The sequence below is a fragment of the Tamandua tetradactyla genome, chromosome 3, assembly GCF_023851605.1.
Source record: "Tamandua tetradactyla isolate mTamTet1 chromosome 3, mTamTet1.pri, whole genome shotgun sequence".
Lineage (NCBI taxonomy): Eukaryota > Metazoa > Chordata > Mammalia > Pilosa > Myrmecophagidae > Tamandua > Tamandua tetradactyla.
In genome coordinates this window covers 119,391,633-119,411,012 of record NC_135329.1, presented here as the reverse complement: position 1 = coordinate 119,411,012, position 19,380 = coordinate 119,391,633, and the positions used below count along the sequence as shown (strand labels likewise).

Here is a 19,380-nt window from a genome sequence, read left to right as displayed (position 1 = left end):
TATGTCACCAAGACCTATGGAAGGGATCACCAAGCGGGACGGGAATTCAGAATGCATAGTGTAGGAAGGAGAAGAGGAGTATCCATTGCAGCCCCCACACCAACTGCAGCCAGGAGGGAATACAGTTTGCCCCACTAAGCTTCATCTTCTGAGTTTCCTCTCAGGAAGAGTGGCCTACGGGAACCATGGAGTGCTGCTCCCTGAACTCGTGTGGAGAAGCAGGTCTGTGAGGCACAGGGGCAGAGTGCAGCGGCCATGAGAAGAAGCCGCTCTAAATTCTGATCGTGGGAAGCATAATTAACCTAGGCCCCAGCTACTGAGCTCTCAAATCCATAATGACATTCACACCAAGGCCACACTTCCCCAGGCTGTTTGTTCCCAGTCATGACTGGGTGGGGCAGGGATAAGAAGGCAGGCAACATTGGCTCAAGGACTCCCTATCTGCCTTGCCAAACTTTCTTGGGTTACACAGTGCTTGGAGATCCACCCAACACTCCTTGCTTCTTTCTCTTCTTCACAAAGATCAGACCATAATTACAGTCTGACAGTTTTTAAGCCTCCCCTTACTCCATCTCCATTTAATTTTCCAGGAATTCACCCTAATCTTTGTTTCTCCCATCTCATCCTACTATGGTGTCTGTTTCATAATCCTTCACAATCTGCTTCTACCATTTCTCTAGGCTCATTTCCCTTATTCCTCCCAGGAACCCCAACAACCATGTGCAATATACCTTCCTGCATCCAAGCTTTGGAAAATCTATACTGTTCTCTTTGTCTAGAATGCCTGTCCCCTCTCCTTTCTTTCTAGGAACCGAGGCTTGACAGCCAATCTAAGCACCAAACCTTGGCCTGGCCCTATTTTTACAATCTGAGTTTTTGCATGATCAGTTCAAAGGGATCTGCCTGACCAGGGAACACAGGTTACCCCATAATCATATTACGTATGTAGTAGGGGTTCTGTATATCTATCCCATGACGGCAGCATCCCACTTTAATGCAATTACTCATTTACGTGCCTCTTTCTCTCTAGATGATGATAAAGTCTAGAGTCTACGTTCATATAAAAGGAACAGCCACTACTGGTTCCAGTTGCATGTTGCTGTGTGGAAATGTGGGCTAATGTGATTGAATCTGCTGAGCTTAAGAAACCCAAGAAATTGGATTTTTACTGTGAGATGCATTTTAGATGATATAAACAGATTTAAAAATAAAACAAAGTCCAATAGGAGGGCAAATAAAGCATGCCCACAAACTGTCTGGGTCTGTGCCAGGCAGCTAATGTCTACCACTGTCAAATGCTCCAGTGGCCTTAACCATGACCCCATGGAATGCACTTAGCACTACAGCAGGAGCTGGGAGGCTCAGTACTCAGCAATGCCCATCAGACTGGGCGGCTCTGTTCTTCTTAGGAATAAATCACCATGTTCTGGATTTTGCCCTCTCAGTTCATGGGATATTTTAAAATCCACACTACTAGCAGGCTATATTAACTTCACCAAAGAGGCAACTACTTAATTGTGCTGCTCAACAAATGTTTACTGAGAATCCAACATGGGCCAAGGCCTATGCTATATTTGAAGGTTCATATTTGTTGATTTTTATTTTTGGGGGGGATGCATGGGCCAGGAAGGAGGTTCAGATTTGAATAAGAGCCAATCCTGATCCTTCAGAGAATCATAATTTAGTAGGAAAGCCAGATGTGCAAAAAGCATAAATTTATACTATTTAAGGGGAAGTAAAATTTGTTAATACATTTTTTCTCTACTAAAGGCTATACAAACATCTTGATTTCTCAAAGAATGCTAACATCTTTTAAATAAATAAACTATGTTTAGAAGCACCTTCAAATCATAACCTGGCTCTTTGGAAAAAAAAAAAAAACTTAATGGATGGGAAAATTTTCATTACAAAGTTATAGAAGGTAGGTAAGGACTTAGAAAATGGAAATGAGCATTTTAAAAAATATATATTTAGTAAATGTTTTAATAAATAACCTCGGCTTGTACTTTTCTCCCATAGTCTGAGATTTCTTATTCTGACCAATGGCATAAAACAAATAAATTCTGAGGAAAATACGAGTGACACAGTTTTCATATCTGAACGTCTTATTCTGACAAAGTTTCATTGCTTACTAAGACCTATTTTTTACGTAAATACATAAATAGAGAAACATGGCCATAGATTCTGGGGTTGGTCCAGGTATCCCTAAATGCAGTGAAGATGCAATTGGCCGCCTTGGCTCCTCTCCCTAAATTAGGACACCTCTGCACTAAACTGGCTCAAACTGCATCCTCCTCCTGCCATAAGTTGTGTGGATGGAGCCCAGACGTTCCTCTTGGTCCTGTGAATGTGGCAGTTGTTCCAAATCCCTTTTCCCTTGTTCCCCCAAGTCCACACAGTCACACAGCAAATCGATTGCCTGCAACCTCCCTTGTTCTGCAAAGCACATAAGCAAATTTTACTTTCTGGGCAACCCTGGCCAACACTCTGAAACACACAAATTGAAACTGCTCCATGTCAGTGAGTATTGGGAGAATTTTAACAACAGGATTAAAAGGCCAATCAATTGGTAAATCCCCAGGGTATAAGCCCTAATGCCAGGGAATAGATCAACTTAACTGCTTCTAAGAAGAAATGGAAAGTACAAATCTCAGAGAAGTGAGGCAGGAAAAGAAAATAGAGTAAGCAGGGGGTGAACAAATGAAGGAAAAGAAGGCATAGACCAAGTGGTTTGATAAGTCTGTAACAGAACAGAAGGATGAAATTCTTCTTCCCTCTCCCCCCCCCCCGCCCCCAAACTCCTTTAATAAGGTTTTATTTTTCCTTACACATGAAAGAATTTTGGCTGGCTCATTCTCTTCATCTATTTTCCTATATAATATTATGATAAATCAAAAGGTAGAAACATATATAGGAACTCACAATCTCAATCTTCTCTTTGCATCATTCCAATCTTGCCCTGGCAAGGGAAGGGTATCTGGTAAGAGGGTTAGTTTCAGGATTATCGTGTAACATGAGATGTCTGGAAGACCCAGTGGAGTGTCCCAAATACCCTCAATTTGCCTTGTGTGAGGATAAGGCCAACTGTTGGATGATAGTTAACAAGATGTTAATCCCTTATAAAGTAGGGAACGGGGAATGCAAGCCATAGGAGAGATTTTCTGAGTGTAACACTCTCACAAACAGTAAGAATGTAGGGACAATAAACCACCAGGACATGGATTTTTCTTCTGCAAGATATGTTTAATTTCACACTAGTTTACCCTACCATCTAGTACGTTTCTTGGTCAAATACTTCTATTGTCGATCTCTATATGAATGAGTCAATTTATTTCAAATTATAACCCAATTCACACCACCAACCCATTTACTAGCAAAATGGATTTGAGAAGGTCTATAAATAAAAGACTCACAGTAAGGCTGTTAAATAAAACAAGCATATGAAACTCATGGAAAGGAAGGGAAAGCTTAAAAAGCCCAGGCAAATGAAGCAACTATGACTGAGCAGTGAAGTTTAGCTCCAAGTTTCCATGAAAAAGGCAAAAATGGAAACATGATGGGTTTCTGGTTGTCGGCATGCCAGTTGATCAAAGGAAACATATTGCCTGGCCCTGAATTCTAAAGGACATTAAAGAGGAGACTCTGCAAACATCTTGACTTTATGGCCTTAGGCCAGTGGTTCTGAAACCTGACCCTGAATCAGAATCACAGTGGACTTGTTAAAACAGAGATTGCTGGGCACCACTCCCAGAGTTTCTGATTGAGTAAGTCTGAGGTGAGGCCTGAGACTGCATTTCTCACGGTTCCCAGGTGGTGCTGATGCTGCTGGTTTGGGTTCCACACTTTGGGATACTGAGACCATTCAACTGTCCTAACCCCTAACAACTTCTGTAAAAGGCCTGGAAATACCCTTCACATAAGTATTTCAGTAAATATAACCCAATGAGAACACTTCTAAAGCTAATGAGGCCCAGATATCTAGCTTTGGTATGATCTAACTAGAAAACAGAGTTGGAACTTGAGAATGGCCACAGACACAAATGTATTATAAATGCCTTACCCTTCTCAATGCAAATGTATTACACATCACCTGCTCCAGCTAGGGTTTAGACAGGAGCTGATGATAATCCAAATTCACAAAATACTGACTTACATTAACAAGAGCCTCATTTTCTCCACACAGAAGGTTGGTCTCCTGCCAACATCCCAAATCCATTTTAATTCAATTTCAAAATCAAGAATCAGTGACCTTTTGACAATCTGCACTCTAATTTTTCTCCTATGGATAAGGGGAAGAGAGGGATTAACTGTACCAGGAGTTAACACAGGACCTTTCTCTAGAAGAGGTAAGAAAGTTCAAAGCACTTTTTAGATAAACAACCTTATTTGTCTTCTAACATCGTTGTGGGGTTAGCTGGTCACCTTAGTAACTAGAATCCAATGTTCAAGAGCAATGTCTCTAACCCCTACTTGGTTTAAGTGTCAAAGTAATTCATACCATAAGTAATAACTGATGTATTTAACAATCTGTTCCCAAATACAAACCATACACACACAAAAATACTACAGGAATACCAAGTTAAATTGCATGTTTTATAAGATTAAAAACATCTAAAAATGTATGCAATGGATATACTTATAAACATATGATTTATATCTCAAAATGGGGGGGAAAATAAACATTTCTCAGAAATTCAAAATGTGCTCTGAGGTCCCTGAAATTCAGTAAGTTAAAAGTGTTTTCAACAATTCAGTTCAACAAACTTTAACCAAGCATCTGGTGTGTGCAAAGTACTGTTTTAAGGGCTGGAAATAAAAATTGGGCACAAACCCTACTGATGACATCTATATAATGAGATAGCATTTATACAAAACAGTCATTTCCAGATGACAGAGATACATTAGAGTCTCTGTTATATGTATGGTTATAGAATGCCATCAGTGCTCAATGGCAGGGCGCTTAACCCAGACTGGGGCCTCACAGGGGGCTCCTGGAGGAGATGACATGGATCAAGAGCTGGCAGATGAGCAGAAGTCAGCAGAATGAAGATGGAGGGGCATGGCGGAGATCCTGGGCCAGGCACTGCTGGTTGCATATCCAAAATCCCATCATCCCATTTTCATCATTAATAGAACTTCAGTTTTGTTCAGGACAGCCATCTGCCTGACCCAACATAACCTTCCCCAGAATTCCCTAGAGCAGGGGTAACCACGTGGCACTCTCCTGGCCAATGAGATGCACGTGGAAGCATTTAGTTTAACCCCTTTGGGAAGGATGCATCCTGTATGCAAACGGGAACCTATTTCATACACACAGGCAGTGCTATGTAAACATCACTATTTATTTACTTTGTTTGCATAGTCAGGGGAAGGCCCCAAATTTTAGAGTAAAAGTTAATATCTGCATCCCTCACACCTATCAAAACATGAAATTATGGATGCCCTTACACCAATACAAAACAAACATACAAACATCTGTTGTAATTAGAGAATACTATTAACTGAGTTCTCAGAAAGTTTAAATATGGTATTTAATCAAGAGCTAAGAAAATAACAAGGGTTACAATGACAAACAACATTTGTAGTTTACTCAAAAAAAAATTCACATGAACATATAATCCTGGGGCTTAAACAAGATTTGTCCCTCTCTCGTCCTCCCAAGGAAGAACTATGAACGATAACGCATTAATGATGCACATACATACACACACACACCCCTATGTGTTTTGTTGTTTCCTTACAAACAATCAGTAGTCTGAAGCACTGGTGGTGTTCTATTGGTTTGCTAAATAAACAGTAACTCAAGCCCTATCACTCAGCAGGGAACAACGTCAGACTTTCAAAATCCATCCCTTTCTATATCTCCAGTTAGAACGTTAAGAGTCTGGTGAATAAGCAGTAAGAGTGCTCAGGCAGAGGGGACCTGCTGCCACTGTCACAGAGGGGGCAGAACACTAAACATTCTTTTGGTTATAAATGCATCAGGCCATTGTCCTGAGACTTCCCTACCACCATTTCTGGGGTACTCTTTAGTCGAGTTTACTAGGAAAGACCTAGAGACCTGGCTCCTGCCATAACTAGCTGCTTCCCCTCAGACACTCACACTGGTTCCTCCATCTGTACAAGCTGGCATCGAACCTGGATCAGAGGTTCTCAAACTGCGGTGTTTTGTGGAACAGTGAATTCAATCTTGAAAACAAAAACCCACCATGATCCATGTTGTATTTTCCTTAAAAAGCACATACAAATAAAGCAACAACAAAAGCCAAAATACAGATATAATGTCTCCAACCACTCTTTATTGGGAAGATTTGTCCTTTTATTATGAAGGGCTCTATTTTGTAATATTGCAAGCATTAGATTGTCTTCCAAGTGTCTTAATAGCCTTCTGCTAATGGTTGAGCTTCTAAAACATGTTTTTCTTTGCTCTATATTTTGAAATATTTTTCTACTTGGTCTTCCAGATCAGTAATTCACCCAAACAGTCCTTATATTCCATAGGTTCTTGAACTTTTCTGGGACATGGACGTCTTTGGCAATCTTGCAAAACCTGTGGACTCCTTCCCCAAATAAAATGAAAAATATAGGATTACAAGGGAAACTAATTATATTAAAATAAGAATATCAAAATAAACTCATGATATACTAATATATATGGGCTTCTTTATTATCACATTAAATATCAAGTCCTAGTGCTGGTTCCCAACTCACTATTTCAAAGCAGTGATGAGTATAAATAATACCTCAAGACATCTGCAATTTAATGTTATTCAAATATCTTTGATTTCTGTTGATGACAAAGTTGCAGGTACTGCTAATACTATTGTGGTTTATGGCCTACATTCATAACTGAAGGAAATACTAACTTTTAATTAGAAGATAATGGAAATAAAATAGTATCTTTCCCATTCAAATTCAAGGTCCTCCTGTAGTTCATAAACAGAAAACGTCTGCCCTGTTCTAACACCACTTCTTGAATTTTTAATAGCCCACTCCGTTCTTTATTCAAATGCACGCATATGTGATGGGTTATTTTGACATAGGGTCAACTTCCAAAGAAACTGAAGTTTTCTTCTTACCCTGATACTCCAGCCATCTTGGCTCCTTCTCTGGAAGCAATCACAGTTATCAATTTCTGGGATAACCCACTTAATAAACACTCCATTTAAAAAGTACTTCATTTAAATCCCATAAAACTTGTTTTTGGCAATGGAATTACTTTTTATCTTTTTTCTTAATAGAGTGTACCACCGTTCTCCTCACACAGCTCTATTTCACTCAAGCCACCTAGCTTCTGCTTATTTGCAAGTGGTTGGGTCCTCTTATGTTGGTTTCCATAAGAGGAAACCAACTCATTGGTTGGTTTACTCATTGGGCTGTTTCCTCTGAGAGTTCAAGTCAAGCCATTGCAGTGCTTGAACTGCAGCAACCCCATGAGAGTGGCCCAGGATTGTGACAGGTCCAGCCTGTCTCCTTCTGTCCTCCAGCACAGGCTTTCTGAACCCAGCCTCCTCAGTAGCAAAGCAGAGTGCTCTAGTGAGAGAAATGCAAATCTTCCCCTCTGAAAACTGCAGGAAGCACTTTCAGGGTTGCCACAAAAAAAAAACATAACAAAATACACACATCACCACCTACCACCTTCATCATATAATAAAATAAAGGACCATCTGCAAAATAGGGAGGTTGGAATCCTCATAATAAAAAGGGCAAATCCTCCCAAGAAAAGGCAGTTGGCATATAGCAGTCATGCTCTGTTATGAAAATAACAGAAAAATATGGAGAGAGGCAATAACTGGAGGAAAAATAGAGGTAAATTTCCCAAATTGGCAAAAAGATCTTAGTTGGCAGAATGAAAGAGTTCGGTCCAGTTCGAGGCTAAGAATAACAATAAAGAGACACATAACACAAACAGGTACTTACTAGAATAGAAAAAAGCTACTGACTTTTAAAATAACTCATTATTTTAGTAAAATATATACAACTCAAAATATCCCTTTTAAAAAACTTTCAAATGTGCAATTCAGTGGCATTAATCACATTCACAATTTTGTGCTACTGTAACCAACATACTGACTTTTGTATGTTTATCCTGTACTCACTCATCTTAACAAATTTCCTTCTTTATCCCAGGTAGTTATTTTTTATCTAAATAAAATCTTAGGTTATCTAAAATGAATTGTGGTTGTTTGGAACTATATGTACCCCAGAAATGCATGTTCTTAAACTTAATCTATTCCCGTGGCTGTGAGTCCATTGTAATTAGGACCTTTTGATGAGGTTACTGCAGTTAAGGTATGGCCCACCTCAATCAGGATGTGTCTTACTCCTTGTTTTAGTTTGCTAATGCTGTTGGACTGCAATATACCAGAAATGGGCTGACTTTTATAAAGGGGATTTATTAAGTTACAAGTTTACAGTTCTAAGGACATAAGGGTGTCCAAACTAAGGCATCCAGAGAAGATATATTGACTAAAGAAAGGCCAGTGGTATAGAACACTTCTATCAACTGGGCAGGCAAATGGCCGGTGTCTGCCCTTTGACTTCTGGTTTCAAACAGTTTCCCGGGGGGTTGTTTACTTTCTGTATTCCCAACATTACTGTCTGTGACGGCTCTCCCTGTCAGCATTCCAAGCATCTCCTTTGGCACTCCAAACATCTCCAAATGTCTGTATATATGCCCCTTCTGAGCTTACTCTAAAATGTTTCCCCTTTTACAGGAGTCCAGTAAACTAATCAAGACCATAAATGGGCAGGGTCACATCTCCATCTAGTCAAATGGGCACACCCACAATTGAGCAGATTTCATCTCCATGAAAATAATCTAATCACAGGCTTTACCCATAATCAGGCATGCCACACCTCTGTGAAAATAATCCAATCAAAGTTTCTGCCCTGAATGATAAGTCTCCTACACACACACATAAGATTGTATTAAGAGAAAGAACATGGCTTTTCTGTGGTATGCAACTAGCACAATCCTATTGCTGGTGTCCTTTAAAAACAGGATAAAATTCAGGCAGAATGAGTGAAAACCACAGAGGGAATAGCCAGAAGCCAGTCAGCAACAGAAATTGGAACAGAAGGGAGAGACTAGGAGACACCACCACATGCCTTGCCATGTGACAAGCTAAGGACCAAGTACCACCAGAAGTCAACCCCAGAACACCAGTTCTTAAGATGAAAGCATTGCCTTAATTGACACTTTGATTTTGACTTTCAGCCTCAAAACCATGAACCAATAAATTCCCATTATTTAACCTGACTCATTTCATGGTATTTGGTTAAGCAGACAAAGGAAACTTAAAAAAGAATTATCAGCAAAAAAGGGCAATTTTATCTTTTTTTTTTTTTACAAATATTTATTCCCTTATTTTCTACCTTATATTTTATAAAATACAAAAAAACCTAGAAGGAAAACTCTTATTTCCTATTTTATTGAAAAATCTTCAGTTAGATTGATATCAGACTTATCTGCACACTGAGAAAAAAGACCTGCATTCCCAGAATTCATATAAGAGAATGTTCAACTCTACAGAATGAAAGAATGTATTACAGGTTGTTTAACAACAACAACAATAATAATATCACTGAGTTAATACTTCCATAGTACCGGGTAGAGTCTAAGTACTTCACATGCAGTAGTAGTTTGCTACAAAGGCAGCTGCCATTCATTCCTTCCCTCCCCTTCCATGAGCACCACTCTTCCATTTCAAGGTGGAAGGGCACTAAAGACCTGATAGGGAGTGTTAGTTCCCATTTCCTGGCTGTTTGGAGCCCTGAGTTACCATGTTGGAAATCCAGGCTACTTGTGACTGAGAGAAAGGCTACACAGAGGAGCACTAAGACCTGAGAGTGAAGAAGTTGCCTTGGATATCTAGCCTAGCTGAGCCTTTAGATGACAGATTATAGCCCCTGCTGCTGCTATTTGATTGCAACCACATGAGGTCAAAGAGTCACCCAGCTAAGACCTGCCAATCCAGAGCATCATCAGAGATAATAATAAATTATTTTTAAATTGCTGGCTTGGAGTGACTTATTATATAGCAATCAATAGCCAGAACACTTATATTAATTCATTTCATGGTCACAAAATTCCTATGAGGTAGCTATGAATAGTATCCCCATTTTACAGATAAAGGAAACTGAGGCCCAGAAAAAATTAAAGAACTTTCCCAAGGTTATTCTATATATACAGAGAAAATCCTTGGAGAAATGCAAAGACTCAAAAAATAAATCAACCTCCTGCCTCTTAGGAGGAAAAATATTGATAAAGACACTACTACAACAAAAATGAATCAGGTGTGACTATACATCAATAAAGAATAAACAATTAAAAACATGAATCAGAGCAAAGACCTCTAGAGAAAGGAAAAAGGAGAGGAGAGGAAATAATGATGAGACGAGAACCTTGTGCATACATTGTGAAATCCAAATGGATAATTATACCATGACTGAGAACATGTAATTTAAGTATTAAAGACTTCTGAAAAAGAGGCAAACTGCAAGAGTATAGAAATAATTTAGAATGAAACAAAACATAGAAGTTAGGAATGAGCAAGCCTAGAGGCAGGTGAGGGAGAAAGAAGAAAATGCATTCTAAAGGGCTTAGAATTAATTTCTACAAGATATAAATTAACAAACCTAACTAAAGATGATGAAAATTGAAAGTTAACATCAGCAAGATGAGAAAAGTGGTTAAATTTCCACTATTAAAAAAAGAAGCAGAAATAGATGATTTCACAGTGAGTGCTATATAATTTATAAAGATTAGAAATATGTCATTTTTAATTATTCAAGACTATAGAAAACTATGAAAAGTCATTTTGTGAAATTGGTTTAGCCTTAAAAACAAAACTGGAAAAAACAGGTTAATAAAAGAAAACTGCAGCACAATTTCAATTGTAAATATATGCAAAGATTCTAAATAAAATATTATTGCAAGTAGAATTCAAAAGTAGATCCAACATATACTACCAATGATCAAATGGGATATACTATGGAAAGTCACATTTCACATCAACAAATCTATTAGCATCATTCATGAGAGCAACAAATTCATAGAGTAAAAGTGGTTGGTTTCATTAATAGGTTCTTAAAAAAGAATCTGATAAAATTCAACAGTCATTCCTAATAAACTCCAAGTAAAATATGAATAGAATGCAACCTATTGAATGTGAAAAATCCTGTTCACCAAAAATCAATTGCAAACATCAGCCTAAGCAATTAAATGCCAAGAATAAGGTGGGATACCTGCTATTGTCATTACAATGCAACAGTGAATAAAAGAAAATAAAAGATATAGTTAATATAAATATAGTAAAAGATAAATTTTTCCCTTTTGGCTAGTTATATGTTTATATACCTAGAAATTCTGGCTCTGGTTTTAAAAAAGAATCAATGAAGGAATTTGGGGGCTGGACAGGTTTTGAGCTTTCCTCTGTGTCTACAACAGAAACCGAAAAACTTTCTATCATAATAACATCATCAATGAAAACTATAAAAAGTCAAAATTCATACATCCATTTAATGCAAGTCCAATTATAATCCTCAAATTTTTAGGTGAATGTAATACTTTTTTAGGCAAGAAATTTTTGGAAAAGAATAATGAAGGGAACACCTTACCATATATAAAACCATTAGATTCAAAATATAGCATGAGAAAAAATAACAAACAGACTGAAGAGAACAAAAATAAATCCCGCTATCAATGGAAGCTTCTTTATGACAAAGGGAGTACTCTGATTCATTGTGGAGAGAACAGCTTACTAATAAATGACACTGGCAGAAGTGACTTATGCATAGGAAAAAAAATAGAAAAGGCTCCTTCATCACATCCTATTATAGTGCCATTAAAGAGAATGAGCTCGCTCTATATCATCCCAACGGGAAGTCCATGATGTATTGTTGAGCAAGAAAAGTAAGATGCAGAGAATGTATATGTGACAATAATCCTTCTCTTTTTCAAATATCTTGTCCATCATTTAGGACTGAGGATAATGGATCCTGACCACATGAATTATATTGCTTTGGAGGATGTGAAAAGCAAAACAAAAAGTAAACATATGCATTTGTGGAGGGTTATATAAACATGGAGAGATAAGCAGAAGTATATAAATTAGGTTGCCCAGTACTGGCTGGGGAGATGGAATCGTGGATGTGAAGAAGGGAGGGAAAGAACAAGGAAGCAATGCAGTTGTTAAAAGCCATCCACAATAAATACAAAGTGTATAATATGATAGTTTTATGCAAAATTGTTTATACATAAACACACACATATGGAGTGAGAGAAAAATATGGAAGGCTAGATACCAAAATGTTATCAGAAGTGTGGTTATCACAGAGACATGAAATTTCAGATGATTTGTACTTTACATAATCAGAGAAAATAAATTTCATTGTCCAAAAGTGCTCAAAATTATGAAGTAAAATTATGAAGTGAAAAATATGTCTAGTTTTAAAGGTATTTTAAATGACTGATTGCCAAGTAGTGATCCGTTTAGTGAAGTTTAAATAAGGGGAGCATATAAAGCCCATAGCACAGTGCCTGACACATAGGGTAATTAAGGGTTGAAGCAAAAACTTTTGCTCTGACTTTTCAAACAGGTCTTAAGTACTTTTGTCATCCTGACAGAAACGTGACAGTGTAAGCTGATTACCGCATTTTGTATTTGAGACTGTCAAGCTGCCTGGTTTGCAAATGAGCTTTGTATAACATCTCCCTACATCCCCTTACCAGGTCCAGTGAATCCTTTCCAGGCTCCTACGTCACCCTGGTACTCAAACCCCACTAGAAAGGAAAATAAATCACTCTGTATTGCAGTCAGTGTTTCCAAGCCCCAGGAGCTAATAGATGGTAATAGATTCCAGTAGAATTTAGAGATCCCTCTGCTTAAAATCGTTTTAAGAAACATACCCAGTCTTTCTAGCTTTTGGAATGCTAATCCCATCTTCTCTCACAGTACAGAGCAACCCGGAGCCCTTAATCTTCCTCAGATCTATGCATAAACCCCTCTGATCTTCAAGTAATTCTGCACCCCAAAAGGCAGCTCCTTAATGCATCCGTGGTCTGCAGCCTGCCAGCCGCCCACTCAAAGCCAACTCGAGCTGACCACACTGCCCTAGCACCTTTCTAGTGGAGCTGCCGCCTGCCCTCTACTCTCTGAGTTAGTGGCCTTCATTCTTGATGAGCTGATTATTTAGTGCTGTCTAATATCCTGAAAGAGCAACTATGAGGCTATTTCTTTTCAAAATTTATGCTTCTGTGGTCATGAGGAAATAACACTGTTATCTTCACACAGGGAAGAGCTTTAAATTAACGTGTTCACGTGTATGACCAGACTAACTTCACTTGCCTTGCTGCTGAAAATGCTAGAAACACAAGACTAGGTTTTAAATGGAACCTCTTCAAGCTAAATCAGCCCTCAAAATACTTCGATGGCATCTATTTAAGTGTAAAACTGAAAAGCTACAGACACATAAATACATTCAGAAGTCTGATTATAACTACTATGAAAAAGGTCTTTACAGTTATCACTGAATCATTCTACCTTCAGAAGTAAAAAAAGGATTATATGTGAGGTTATGCCTAAAGCAAGTGGATATATGGAAGGAACACAGGACCATATGCTTTTTATCAAGTACCTGAACCAAGGAACTAGGTTCATTCTTTCTAGTGGGGTTAATCATAAAACAAGATTCTTTCAATCCCTGAAAACTTTCCCAGGGTGTCAATCTGGACCCAAAGGATTGCAAAAGAACATTCAGTCCCTTTGTAAGACTTCAAAGAATATATACGTACATCACTTAACACCACTGTATGGCAGCATCCTGCTTATGTAAATAGAAACAACACTTCCTTCTTTGAGATCACAGCTTCCCTTTTCCTCAGGGGACTGAAAGTCATCACGTGAGAGGAGTCTGGAGAAAAGCAGTGCCAAGCATTCACAAATACCACCCTCCTCTCACTTTTGTCCAAACTACCACTAAGAGCTTGCTTTCTACAGCCGTGTTGATTCTGCCTCTTTACATCCACATTTACATACCCAACATGCTGTGCCCTGACTGTCCTACAGCGAGATATTCCTAGACAAGTTTCACCTCACCACCCTCATGGCCACCTTTGCATCGCTTCTAGCTACCTGTTTCCTTTGCTTGGGTCAGTCAAACCATCTTGTCCTGCTAAGGGCACATTCCTTGCTCTCTGCTTCTTCCCAAATGAATCAGGATACTTACAACCACGTTTCCTTCTATTCAATATACCTTTTGCCCCTTCAGCAAGCATCTTTCTACCAGCACCACCTCTTCCTCTCACTGAAAGGGTAGTTTGTTGAAGGCAGTAAGAACATAGGGTTGCGTCTGGTTCATCACATACTCTTGAATGGCCTCAGAGAGTCATCAGATATCTGCTCTTATGAGGATCAAATCAAGTGAAATACATGAAAAGCATTTTTTAGGTTGTTACAATTACACTCTCTTAGCTTCTTTTGTAGAGTCTGAGCTCAGTACAATTAGCAAACAGCTGCAGTAACAAAGTAAGTTGAAAAAAAAAAATAACCCACGAACAAAGATCCATAGTAGTTCATACCATCCCCTAAAATGACTTAATTTAGGACAGGAAGTTTTCTTCATAATCTGGGGGAAAAAAGCTTAGAGTAAGAACCAACTATACCAGACACTAATTCTGTGACATTGCACAAGTGGGTTTCCTCACTAGACTGTGACATCCTCTAGGGCAAGGGCCAAGTCTTGCTCATCTCTAAAATTCCAGAGTCCATATCAGTGCCTGGCACATAGCAAGAATGAACCAATCAATCATTCATTGAGAAATGTGGTACCATGCTTAAAAGAATGTTTTCTCCTGCTAATACTGGGTGACTATCATTTCTGGGATTCTTCTTGGAGAAGAATAGCAGCAATGCAAAATGAAAAGTGCTGGGCTGTGAAGTCAGGCATAAGCGCACCCTGATGCTGATTCTGCCACTTACTAGAGACCTCAGGCAAGTATGCCAGTTTGAAACTGTCATGCACCCCAGAGAAGCCATGTTCTTTAATCCTCATTCAATATTGCTAGGTGGACTCTTTGATTGTTTCCATGAAGATGTGACCCACCCAATTGTGGGTGGTAACTTTTGATTAGATGGTTTCCATGGAGATGTGTCTCCAACTATTCAAGGTGGGGTTGCTTACTGGAGCCCTTTCAGAGGGAACCATTTTGGAAAAAGCTTCAGTGATGACAGAGCCCATAGAGCCACAGACCTTTGAAAATAAGAATCCGGGAAAGAAAGCCAGCAGAGGTTGCCATATTTGTTCCTAGCTGAGAGAGGTGTTCTGGACAGCATCAGCCTTTCTTGAGTGAAGATAACATCTTGTTGGTGCCTTAATTTGGACATTTTCACAGCCTTATAACTGTAAACCTGCAACTTAATAAATTCCCTTTTTAAAAGCCATTTCATTTCAGGTATATTGCACTCCAGCGACTTTAGCAAACTAAAACAACGACTGTCTCAATTCCTTCATCTGTAAAGTGAGGATACTAATTCTCACCATACAGGTTGGTTATGAATACTTCAGGAAATATATATGAAGCACTTAGAGCATTGTTCAATATAGCATACATGCTCAATGAATGAATGACATTATTGAATAAATATGTCCAAAGAAGAGTTTATGTATGAATTCACTACATGATGACATAACCTCTTTTCACGTGTAAACTACATATAGCAATATTTCCTTTCAATAAACTGTCTACACTATGCTGTGACTTAATGGACTGTAATATTTTGTGCTGGACATCAATAATTCATGGTACTAAGAAGAAGATAGAATTAGCTAGCATAAGACCTCAGATCCTGTGACCTAAAACTCAAGCTAGGATACGTACCCTCAAGTCCTAGGCCAAGCAGCAGGGACAAGCCTGCATGGCTCAGTGAGTGGACACTGTTGCAACAATTCCAAATAGCAATGTCCCAAGGAATTTCCTAGAAAGTCAAAAAGTAAACGGTCTCTAATTAAGGCAGAGGATCACTAAGCAAAATGAAAATAAGCCAAAATGCAAATCTACAATGAAAGAACAATGCGAAGTACTGCATGACTGGGAAGGTCTGTGCACACTGAGTTATGTACAATAGGGAAAAAAAAAACATAATCCATTCCTTTGAGTGTACAAATCCATTGTAAATAGGACCCTCAAAAGGTGTTATTTTTAGTTAAGGTGTAACCCAATAAATGAGGTTGGGCCATAATTCTGTTACTGGTGGCTTTATAAAGATAAAGGAGTGAGAAGCTGGAAGTCAGTGAAAACTGGAAGAGTGTGGAGAGGACATCGCCAATCACCAGCGACAGGAAAGCCAAGGAACCCAAGGACTGCCAGCCAGCCAGCCAGAACATTCAGAACCCAGGAAGAAGCAAGCCTTCTAGCCTCTGAAACCATGAGCCAAAAAATTCTCATTATTTAAGCCAACCCATTGCGTGGTATTTGTCACAGCAGCCAAGACACTAAGACACAGACTCTATTCACAGCTATAGCCATGTGTGCAGGTCTACCTTAGTGACAAGGTTACCCCTTTCCCAGAATGGACAAGAGATTACTGAAAGTTGAGATGATGTAATAAGCTGCTGAGAATAAGAGGCCAGAATCTAAACCAAACAAGTGGGCCTCAGGGACTAAACATTGCAAGGCAAAAGATTTTCAAAACTGGCCAAGGCTTCTTTCACAGGCCATTTTGAAAATTACTCAAGGTCAAAAACATGAATGAAATACATGGATAGGAAATATATCCATGAGAAAGTAAAATGTGGGATAATTAAAATCAATTGCATCTAATTAGCCAGCAACATATAAATGCTTTTAATACACAAATATTATTCCATTTGGGGCAATTCCAGAAGATCAACTGCTGAAGGGCCAAGACCCCCCACTACACAGGGAACCCATGGCCATGGTCCCAGAGAGCAAGCCACTACATTAGGCACACAAATACATCCAGCAGGTCAGTACTGCAGTGGATCCCTGGAACTGCAACCTCAAAGAGAGAGAACTTGGGTCTCTTAACAGGACAGAGACAGCTAGTCTGGAGTAGGGGGAGCCAATAAACTGGAAAAATGAAGCCAGTCCACCTCCACTCAAGGCCTGGCTCCAGGAGAGATCACCTTTGCATCAAACAAAACACTTTACAGACCAAAAATAAAGCCCAATTGACAAGCCAAAAAACCCTTAATCCTGGTAACTTCACTGCTATTCAAGCTCAGCTCAAGGGATGAAAGTGTTCCTGGATTCAATCAGTAAATCAAGAAGCTGATGAGGACAACTGCACAAACGCTCCTTTAGTACCTTCATTAACAACTTGGGCCATTCTGGCTTCCCCATTTCTAACGCTGTAACTCAGTCATTCTCCCTGAAGCCAATTCCAAGCCTAGCTGTGACTATAACATTTTTATGTCTTAAATTTTTAACTTGTTCAGGTTTCTTGATTTCCATAAACCCAGGGAAGCATTATCAAATCAACTCGAAGAGCAAAGGTACTTGTCCCACTGTCATCGCCCCACCCCCTCACCCCCTCTCGCTGCAGTATACACAGGACAGTGTCTCTGCTATGAAAGGGCCTCCTAGGAAAAGGCTAGGGGGATTGTTATCAGAATGGAAATGAAGAGAAGTGATCATTCAAATGTCACAAAACGACAACAAATTCATCAGTCTTTAAAAGCCAAGGCTTACGTACACTTGGCTTTTAAAGATCCCCCAGCCACTCTCCCCTCCCCCTAATATCATGGCATAATTGATCTTTAAATGCAATGCCATAACTTGATCTGACCACGTCCACTGCAAAGCTCGACAAAGTGTACAATACAGTACTAACTCATTCCGTGGAACAAGGGACTTTTCCAATCCTTCCAGCAAATTTTTAATCTTCCAGCAAAGAAGAGGGATAACGTGAACAGCCTTAAGAAGGTTAAGTTTCCCAGGCTGATGAGAATTTTTAGACTTCTTTTTAATGTAAGTCATACTACCGTTCCCTTGAATGATGCTGAAAACAGGTTTAGTTGAACAACTCAATAAAAATACCAACAAAGAGAAAGAGAAAAGGTTTTTTGATTTAGCTGAAGCTTAAACTATATAAAAACAGGTTTTCAAACCCAGCTAATCATCTTGTAAAAAAGAAGCCAAGCACTGAGGCAAGAACTACCATTCTCCCTCCCTGCCTGCCACTGCCCTACATCCCAGGCTTCTAAGTTGAGAAAGTTCTGCTGGCATTAACTGATTTCCAGATATGTTCTCCTAACACATCAGTTTCCCATGAGGACTGAATTGTGTGTGGGTTTGCTCAACTTAGGGAGGTGATTCCCAGTGCTTCTCAATCTTCTCTTTGGTACCCCAAATAGTAGAGCAGGGCAAATGACTAGCCAAGGGGGCTTGAGAGTCAGCCCAAAGTTGCCTATCAAAAGCAGAAACGGCCATGTTGGCTCATGTTTTATTTTTTAATGTGTGTCTATTGCATTCTACCCCACACTATATCCATTTTTTTAAACTTTTTTTATTGTATAGTATAATGTATACATAAAGCCAAGAAATTAAAAAAAGGAATAGTTTTCAAAGCACTCTTCAACAAGTAGTTACAGGACAGATCCCAGAGTTTGTCATGGGCTACTATATGATCCTCACATATTTTTCCTTCTAGCTGCTCCAGAATATAGGAGGCTAGAGGGCTTAAATATTTTTTTATCATCACAATTGACTTTTTTCCTTCCTTTTTTTATGAAAAATAACATATATATAAAAAAGCTATAAATTTCCAAGCACAGCATCACAATTAGTTGTAGAACATATTTCAGACTTTGACGTGGGTTACAATTTCACAATTTTAGTTTTTACTTCTAGCTGCTCTAAAATACTGGAAACTAAAAGAGATATCAATTTAATGATTCAGCATTCATATTCATTTGTTAAATCCTATCTTCTCTGTATAACTGCACCATCACCTTTGGTCTTTCTCCTACTCTTTAAGGGTGTTTGGGTTTGGTGATTCAAAATTTTTCATATTGGAAGGGTCTGTCACTAATATGGGGTAGGGAGATGGAACTATCTAATGTTCTAGAGGGGCTGGGCTAGGTTTCAGGACTTATCTGGACTAGGGACCCATCTGGAGGTTGTAGGTTTCTGGAAAATTACTCTAGTGAATGGAACCCTTGTGGAATCATATATATTGCCCTAGGTGTTCTTTAGGATTGGCTCCAATGGTCCTGGTTGGGGATTGGCAGGTTATGGTAGGTAGCAAGGTCTAACTGAAGCTTGCATAAGAGCAATCTCCAGAGTAGCCTCTCGACTCTATTTGAACTCTCTCTGCCACTGATACTTTATTAAATACACTTCTTTTCTCCTTT

The 19,380-nt window shown here is 39.0% G+C and overlaps 1 protein-coding gene across 22 annotated transcripts in view; it reads right to left on the bottom strand.

The window, feature by feature from the left end:
* Positions 1 to 19,380, bottom strand: part of LYPD6 (LY6/PLAUR domain containing 6) — a 252,582-nt gene that overhangs the window by 55,842 nt on the left and 177,360 nt on the right. The window contains exon 5 of one of the 22 annotated variants that reach the window (XM_077153762.1): positions 6,104 to 6,189. The exons of the other annotated variants lie outside the window; for them this stretch is intronic. The gene's annotated coding sequence lies outside the window, so the exon portion shown is untranslated. The remainder of the gene's footprint in view (positions 1 to 6,103; positions 6,190 to 19,380) is intronic. 22 annotated transcript variants of the gene reach the window in all.